Raw genomic sequence first — 9954 nt, forward strand, 5'->3', positions numbered from 1 at the left:
GCTGCCGCAGTAATGAGGATGCTGTGCCAATCTGTTGTGGTGAATAGAAAGCTGAGGCAAAAGGCAAGACTCTTAATTTACTGGTCAGTCCAAGTTCCTACCCTCACCCAGACTTTATTGTCATAAAGTCTGGGTCATGACCAAAAGAACGAGATACCGGATACGAGCGTTTGTATGAGCTTCCACTGCAGAGTGCCCCTGCACTTCATTAGAGATAATGTGAGGAACTTGACCATCCAAGAAAAGCTCGAAGTAGAGCTGCTGCTCCTTCACATTGAGAAGAGTCAGCTGAGGTGGCATGGATATCTGTTCCGGATGCCTCCTGGACACCTCCCTCAGGCAGTGTTTTAGGCACATCCCATCAGGAGGAGGCTCAGGGGATGACCCAGGACAAGATAAAGGGACAATAGCCCTGTTTCCACCAAAAGCCCTGGGATTTATAGCCTTAGGATATATGTTTTACCTGGGTAAAACGAATCCTGAGAATTTGAGTGCCATCTGTTTCCATTACTCAGAAAGGCCACACACTTCGTTTAGCTGAGCTTACCAGCCAGACCTGTTTGTAAGTGCAGCTCTGCTGCTCTAAAAACTCTAAAAGCAAATTTTAAAGTAGGCTCATTCTTGATAAACTGACTGTATATATTAAACTTTCAGGTATAGTTTCTCACCTAAAAACATCTTAAAACTACTTTTTGTGACAAATTAATGGTATCAAAATGATAAATGTGTACATTCACCTGCGTCATAACTGTAGCTGGTGCTGCAGTGCCTTGCTGCACACAGCCCGCCCCATTAACAATCCCAGGGAAATCTGGAAAGTCCTACCTCAGAGTAGGACCTTCTACCTTTGAAAATAAGGCCTCAGGAAAGTGAAATTATCAGGGCCCAGGGTGAAACATTCCCTGCAAAAGGGTAAGCAGGAGTTTTTTGCAAAGACTACAGCCTGTATCACAGGACAGGAATTGGAATGAAATATACATATCCAATATGCAACTTTGGCAGCTGTATTGATGGGAATCCATTGATTACGAACCTCATTGTAAAAAAGAAAAATATATTGCTTATAAATATATACTTCATATGTTAGTGGCTTTTTTGGCTTTGTTGGTATGATTAAAAATGCTCAACAATTACACCAAAGCAAATTCTCGTGGCCAGAAGCCACAAATCAGGTTTCCTTTTAATGAAAATGAAATTTATAAATTTTATTTTATTTAAGTAATTAACACTCATTTTCTTTTGAACTTTCAAGGGGTAGCTTTACTTATTGTTTGTTTCCATCCTACAGTCTAATTATTATTTTTTATTTGTCATACTTGCACATCAACACAAATGAAAAGGATAGCTATAAAGGAGCTCAAACTTCTGATAAATTTATTTTTCCCTTATCATTGCTTTTACATCCCCCCGTCCCCATTATTGCCCGGTGCTTGTTGTCCATTCATGCGTGATTGATGGAGGGATGCATCCCTCCCCACTTCTACCACTCAGCACTCAGCTTTCCCCAAAGCCTCTCCATCCTTCTCTTACCTGCTGTCACCAGATGGCTCACAACCTGCATCAAACAGTCAACCAAAGCCACAATTATCCTTCATGTTCAACAAAGGAAAACTCACACCAACAAATGTACATAGCGCCTACATAGCTATGCCCACACAAGTGCAGGTTGGAATATATGTATTAGCCTACACTTTTTAAAACTAATTTATTAAATCATTTATAGGATATCATTTGAACATTAGTTTGTGTTTGCACATAATTTTCCCTAAATTCACTTTGTAGAATATTTATGTCCTAAGACACCCTTCTCTACTACAGCCACCACAATGTCATCATAAATTCAATAGAGTACAAAACAACAGCATACAGATGTTGCAAATGCACCTTTTTATTATATATGTGTATATTGTACATTGTAAATATGTATATTCTGTAATACAAAAACAAAACCAAAGAGCAAAGTGTACCGGAGTCAAATTCCTTGTTTGTATGTATGAACTTGGCAATAAAGCTGATTCTGATTCTGATAAAAAGTGACAAGGCTTGACTTCCAAAGGTAATTGCACACATTGTTAAAATGCAGTTACAGTAACTCTGACAGTAGATATTTGCTAACAAACCAGGAGATGACCAACATATGCTGTTTAAAGCAACTTAAACAAGTGCCTGTATTTTCTCAGACTTCCATAAGATTTTTCATCCCACATCTTTAAAGCATGTTAGATCCTAAGAACAGTGAAATCTTTGTGAGATGAATTGGTTGAAAATGCTTACAGAGAAATGTTCTTGTTATTTGCCGACTCTCACATCCACACTTCATAGACAGTTGAACACAGGGCACATGCAAGCAGACACACACACATTTACATACACACCTGCACAACTGAGCTAATGATGGGTAGATGGACTGAAATTTGTTAGAACTACAAGCTTGTGTCTTTATACCTTAATGACAGTCATTATTCTGTCATACTGTGACTCTCACTATGCAGGCACGTTACTGACTGCAAGATATTTTTCCTGCCACACTATAATTACACATGACTGATCATGTACACACGTGTCACAGTGTGCTTGTGAGTCATTGCCTATGCAGACAATTCCTCATTGCTGCTCTTAATTACAGTGATGACTGACAGCTGTAATAAACAGAAACTCTGCTATATCAGAATCATTGGCCCTAGGCAGCCAGAAATCAAAAGAAATGAAATGATAAAAGGGGAGAGTAAGGAAAATGAGTCTATCTAAATATACGTTTATCAGAAAATTTGTTATTGAAGTGGAAATGAAAAACAAAAGAAAATATAGTATGATGATATGCATCATTTATATCCTCTTTTCTTAAGACTGCTTTCATCCTAATCGTCAGAGTTTACAAAAAGGTTCATGAGTAGACATACTTTTCAAATAACACTACTTGTAATTTAAACATAAAAAAAGCCAATGGATGTATCTATGTTATAATTTTTGTGGGCATCTTTTTAAATAAATTTTTGATCATTACCTTGAAACAGATCTACTTGATGTTTTTGGAACAATTCTTATTTACATTGTTGCCAAATGCATCACACAAACAAGATGATGAACAGAAAATTATGAAGACCATAGGGACTTAATTTAATAATTTAGTGGAAAATAAAATTATCCTAGTTCTATTGGATTAGTCATCAAAGTAGTCTATTGTCATTGTAGTGTCTGATTTTATATCAGACGCATAAATTATGGATGCCATAAAAACGTTGTGATGGAATGTACCATCTTCTGCTGTTAACAAATTACTGTGGTTTGTTTAAAGACAATTGTAAAGACCCAACAACACTCATATTTATATATAGTTAATGTTCACCAATAATCAGACATAGCAACAATCACAGCTCTTGATGTAGCCCTTTGGTGGTCACATAAACAAGAAAAGGAGTTGTTGTTTCAAACACTACTGTAGTATCCATCATGGCATTAATTTAATTACTTTTATTTTACCTTCGGGGAAGAAAAGATACAGTATTGTGAAATAATTTTAAATCACCACGAATCTTAAGTCTGTCTTATCTTATCATATTAGTGTTGTTAGATTCCAACTAGACAGACAGACAGACATTTTAATATGACTACAAGAAGTTCTCAGAAACTTGAAGGGTCTGCAAACAGTGAGCAGCTTTAAATTTCTCTGTCAGATTATTTCTTTATTGGCCCATTTAATTTAGCATTAACCATAGGAAATTTGCTGTATGCAGCAGTGCCTTTCAATAAACTTAACTTCTGTAAATTTATGACCAAGTAAAAAAACTGATTTGGCTTTATTGAAAAGCAGTTCCTTTGCTTGACGTATAGCCTTGTTATAACTTAGGCTGTCAGTGAAATGTCCATTAAGAAGCAGAGTAATGAGAAAAACAGCACGGAAGATAAAATGGAAATAAGCAAAAAAACATCCTGTCCATGAATCTATCACAATCCCTTCTCCTTTATTTGGTCAATTCTTGCTGATGGATATATCAAACAAAGTTTATTCACAACTGAATATGAATTTTTTTCATATTCTTTACTGCTTCACTGCTTGAAAATGCTTGAATTGCTTGAATAGTCAGTTGAATTAGGAATCCCTCAAAATGGTCAAATTACACCTGTTTGTCATGTAACCACATGGGCTAAGAGTTTGTACTGAGATATATGCTGTTTTCCTAGAAGATTTGTGCATGTCTGTAGGTTTGTTTCCCTATGTCTTTTTTTTCTTTCTCTGTGTTCCTTTAGGTCATGGCTTCCTGATCCCTGACAGTGTTGTTGCTGTTGCTCATCTCTATATCCCAGTACTCTGTATCTACCATGGGTTTCTTCCCCCTCCTTGCCGAGCTGTTGCATGTTAAAGTTGGCTTAGACTCAGGTTTGTGTCATATTTTTTTTATACAGTAACACAAGGATGTGTTATAAGACAATTTTTGGACCAGGGCCTCTCTCAGGACTGTAAGAACTTTTAGCTCCAATGCTGAGTGGCAATACATCCTAAATTTCTCTTTCTGTTTTGCTTTGCACTGATCCAGTTCATGTGTAAAAGCCAACTGAGCCACATTCTCCAGAAACACCAGTGTGGAATACACCACCAACTACCCTTTTAACCTTTTTGTTTGTCAAGGGTGTTGTTTATAGGGGAATATGAAACAATTTTTTAGTGTTTTAAAATGAGAACCTGAGATAGAGAGAAAATGCAGTTTTCCAAGGCTATCACAGTGAGGATGGGTTGTGCTTAGGACAAGGGAGGCTAACAGAAGAGTACACCCAAGCAGAAAAGCAGAAATGTGAGTAACCTTTTGCTAAATGTCTTTGTTCAAGTCAATAAAGGAAGTAATTTACATGTTCTACACAATTTTTGGGAAAATTAAAAATCCCTTTCTTTTTTTATTTTTGGTTTGCGGCACTAGTGGCCTTTATGTTTCAGTTGTTCCTGAAAGTAGGTAGACAGGAAATGGCGTGGAGATCGGGGGAAGACATGCGGCCAATGTCACCAGGCCAGGACCCTAGGACAGCCGCAACGAGGACTTATGCCTCCATACATGAGTCACCCGGTCCACGACTGCCCCACGAGCTGTGCCCTAAGAATCTCCTTCTTTTCACATAAATAGAGAAAAGATTTTACAAATGATGAATTGTGTAGATTTATCCAATTCTGGGTTGATCTCTACAAATATTTTTGATTTTAAACTAGCGAAGTTCAAACGTTGTCCTATCTAAATAAAAACTGTAAAATACTGTAGCAATTTAATTTAGTGCTGATATGCTTCAAAGCAGATGCCAACTTTACCGTCATTATCAGTTATTGGTAGGCTAGTTGTGGTATTCTCACACCACTTATTAGCTTGTCTGTTACTCCATCACTGTTAGTTTTTGTTTACTAGTACCTAAAATGCAACCACACAAACATTTAAAACTGGTGGGACTGTGTTTTTTTTAAACCTTTTGTAACAGTCAAAGATACCTTTGGCTGTTATTAAAAGTCAGCCCTTTGTCTGATACACCTCTTCATCTGGTCATAAAACAGACGTATCAATTAAAAATAAAAATAAGATTTACTACTTGAGTATTGGTAAATGGGAAAAGTAGTTTTCTTGCACTCTGAAAGTTGTGGGTTCAATTCTAGCTTGCCCCTGTTACATCATTATGTGCCCTTGGTCAAGACCCTAAACCCAAGGTTGCCTACTTTTTGGTTTTATGAATGTGCGCACGTTTGTTAGTGCAATTGGGTGAATGCAGCTCCAGTGTAAAGCGCTATGAGTGGTCTGTACGCCTAGAAATGAGCTACATAAATCCAACCCATTTACCATTCACATTTAACAGAAGGAAAAGATAAACTTCTAAAATAATGGAGTTTTATCCCACTGAACATGAGCTTCATTTCTGATGATTTTGAATCAGGCTCTTGTCAGTGCACAGACAGCACAGCTTGAATGGTTGATGACACTTTAGATTAAAATGTGTTGTTTCAATACACCGGTACAGTAATATGTAACTACGTTGTCATGTTTACAACAATTTAAAAACATTTTTAGATGTCAAGCATGGTTGTTTGTGTGTTGACCTGCGATGGACTGGCGACCTGTCCAGGGTGTACCCTGCACTCTCGCCCATAGACTGCTGGAGGTAGGCACCAGCTTCCCCGTGACCCACTATGGAATAAGCGGTAGAAAATGAATGACTGACTGACTAACAAAAATACAATCATTCTCTACACAACATCACAACTGAAAAAGGAATGTAACTAGCTAATTCATACTGAGTCAAATAAAGCTGTCTTTGAGTTTGGTTTATGCTTCCTGACATTTTTGCATGATTACAAAACTTGTTGGGGACCTTAGAAATATTTTATTCAATGTGTAAACTTATACCACTTTTAAACAAGTCAATGTATCTTTGTCTATTTATTATTATGGACAAGATATAAGTCTAAATCAGGGCTAGATTTGGACTTAGACTTGGACTGTGTGAATGTGGTTTACGGGTAGCATCAATGAGTTTATAAACAAATTGGTGTGTAGTTCCGGCACAGCAATGGTGTTATTGAGCGTTTCACAGGTTTGTTGTATTTTCTCAAACCAAACAAAATTAAGGTTTTGAAATAATTGCTAAATAGTTTTTGCAGGAAAATTCTAAAGAAGATTTAAAAAAAATGAATAGAACAAAGGTGGAATACCACAACGGCAGGATGCTACTAGACCTTATAGTCATCCTCTGTTCTTGCAGGTTGGCATAGTCAGAATCATATTTACCTCATATCAGTAACAATTCATGTTTCACAATGGTTTAATGGTGTTACTGACATTAGAAATATATGTTGATAATCAATTTTCAGAATTTCAGCAACTACGGTACATAGGACAGGCTTTACAACTTCCTTTGATTTTCCATTTTAAAATGTATAGCCAAAATATACTACAAAATCATGTATCATGAGTCCTTTTTATAGTAGGCATCATCGTTTAACAAGACTATACAGACAGTAGCTGTGCAAAGCCAGCACCATCACAGAAGGTTGAGTGTGAATACACTTTTTCTTGTGTTTATGGCTTTTCAGGCTCATCATTTCCACTGTTCATCCTGTGTAAATAACAATATAAACTTGTTGCGATTTGTTAGCATATTTATAATGTTCATAAGTGTGTGAGTGTTTAATTGATAATGTAGGAAGTACATCAATGCACCAACATTTTTTGGAAAAAAGGGTCTTTAAAGGGATGAATACCTTAGTGAGGTGAATGCTTGTCTGGGAGCCCAAACAAGCAGTCAGTTGCTTGTACATGACATATTGTAACATAACTCTGACCCTAATTGACCCATGTGAGGCTCTGCGCCTCACAAGACACATTTTGACACTGTATCTGGACAGCAGAACAAGAAAAACTATAAAACCTATTTAATCCATCTACACCTTGAAATATTCATCTTGCCTTTTTTTGTCTTTTTACTGTAAAAAGGACATAATATGCAGTTATACACCATAATAAAGCACAAACAGTACTCAAATGTGACTGAAGCAATGCCATCCTTGCAAGTGCAAATTTATGCAATAATTATACAAATACACTTATGTTGTACAATCTTACCAAGTTGGTAAACTGTTTTAAAGAAGTCACAGACAATAAAAATCTCAATTTACACCAACAACAACCTGTCAAAAGTAAAATCAGACATTACTGAAGTTCATTCATCCGATATGAACTTAAACCAGTATCGAACGTTTCCAACGTACCTCTTTTCAGTCAGAAAGTCCCTTCCATTCACTCGGTCCAATAAAGGCAGAAACAGGGTGTTTTTGTTGGGAAGTAGTTGGGAAACACTGACTGTACGGGAAACATTAACAGTGGCATCTTTCATCTCTCATTCTAGGAGTTAGTAAAATGGTGTCCTTATTCATAGTTTGGTATCATGGTGGGACCTCCCTCCTCCAACCTCGTCAAATGACACAATGTTAGTCCTTTCAAATGAGACAATAATCCTGCAAAAGAGGGGAAAAAGATCTCTTAAAAGTACACTAACATGCACAATCATGCACTTTGTGAAAGGAGTTGATGGTGTAGACAGGGTAGATTAGTGTAAAAATATCAATGTTATCAATGTTACTTCCTGGTCAAATTCATCACTACTAGAGATAGCCATAGCAGGTCGTATTTGGCACTTTGGATGAAAAACCCCATATAATTATTTCCTACTGCAATGGTGGGGGGTACTTGCCCCCTACTCCGATTGACACTACCCATTATACATCTTGGCCAAAGGGTTAACCCTGATGTTACACAGGAGAGACTAAAGTACACCCTTCAATCAAACTTTTTGACAGGTGACCTTTGACCTTAGGGGGGGGGGGGGGGTCATGGCGCCATGGGGGCGGGGAGGTCATGGGGTCAACAGGGGGTGTGTCCATGCTGATTGGTTGTCGTCATTAGGGGTGATACCTTAAATGAGCCAATGAAAACACAGGGGATGTGTTTAAGGGCGTTACGGGGAAGGGCTTAAATGAGCCAATGAAAACACAGGGTTGTGTTTAAGGGCGTTACGGGGAAGGGCTTAAATGAACCAATTAAAACACAGGGGGTGTGTTTAAGGGTGTTATTAATGCATCCTTTTATATTTTAAAGGTATAATAAACTTAACATTAACCTGTCACATGAAATCCTAATAAATGAACTGTGTAACCTGACAGAATTGTAAGTTCATTTTGCTTTGCTGAATATATGAGCCAGTCTAAATCAGTTCAAAATAGAAAAGACCTAAAAGTAAATAAAAGATTGTGCTTCCCTACATCGATGGAACGATCATAACCTTCCACTTCTGCGTCAACAGACTGGAAAGCAGGAGAAAGAGGTAAGACAAATATGAGATTAACAGAAAAAAAAAAAAAACTTTATGAACCCTCAGTATACTGTTTCCAAGTTATAAATTGACTCTAGCAGTGATGTGTTTGTTTTGAATCATGAGAGACTCCATTTTTAGGAAAAGAAATGATAATTTTAGTTACCTGTAGCTTTTCTAAAACATTTTCTTTTCATCTTAGAGCAAATGTTATTGAGAGACTTACTGAAACAGTTATTCTGTAACTGAGCTCCCAGTCAACATCAGCCCTTGGCCTTCTGATGCAGTTTCCTGACCAAGTGTGTGACACAGGACAATAAAGTAATTAGAAGTCTCCCAGCCCCCCGCTCCAAAAGAGTCAATACATAGATTCATGAATAGGTGAGACCCCGAGGGCCTGATGAACATCAAAGTTTTTGCCGGTTTCTCATTGCTAATACGTGCTTCTAAAAGGAGATTCTAGTTTTTGTTTTTGGTAAAGTCTACAGCGTCTCCATGTCATGGCCCACTGAGTTTTGTCCACAAGAAACATTGCAATGAATAGCTAATATGGTAATTGGGCCTCTTTTTTGCATTTCAGTGTGCTGGCAATAAAAAACAGGTTTAGTTTCACAGTAGTCACAGAGACATCAGGGCTGTGTACATTATCGTCAGGTCTGCTACAGCTAAAAAAGGTTTAAACTTGTTACACTGAAAAATACTAGTAGAACTCTAGTTTAAACTTGTTACATTGAAAATACCAGTACTGACAAGAAAAATGTCGGTAAATATTTCAGGAAACCAGGAAATTGCTCCATCTGCTTCTAATGATCCACTGAAGTACAATGACATCTTTAAAAGTAAGTAAGTAAGTAAGTATTCATCTTTAATAAATCATTAAATGCACGTGAATGTTCTCTAATATTGTTTTATATATATATATATATATATATATATATATTGTTTCTTTGTCATAGAACCTACCACTGATGACCTTGAGGATTTCATCTTGACACAATCAGAATATGGTAAGTAAATGTTAAATGCAAAAAAATATTTTTTAGTTAACCCTTGACAATGTTTCAATTTATATATTTGATGAGAGAGGTAAACCCGAATGATCAAGTTGAAGGGATCAGC

At 37.0% G+C, this 9954-nt stretch overlaps 1 long non-coding RNA gene across 1 annotated transcript; it reads right to left on the minus strand.

Moving 5' to 3' along the window:
* Positions 1–484: 484 nt before the first annotated feature.
* Positions 485–7324, minus strand: LOC124884402. The gene is made up of 2 exons (XR_007042424.1): positions 2275–7324; positions 485–1555 (listed from the first exon to the last, which is right to left on the minus strand). It is a non-coding gene; the product is annotated as an uncharacterized LOC124884402 (long non-coding RNA).
* Between the last annotated feature and the right edge of the window lie 2630 nt (positions 7325–9954).

The sequence above is a fragment of the Girardinichthys multiradiatus genome, chromosome 18 (genome assembly GCF_021462225.1).
Source record: "Girardinichthys multiradiatus isolate DD_20200921_A chromosome 18, DD_fGirMul_XY1, whole genome shotgun sequence".
Classification (NCBI taxonomy): Eukaryota; Metazoa; Chordata; class Actinopteri; order Cyprinodontiformes; family Goodeidae; genus Girardinichthys; species Girardinichthys multiradiatus.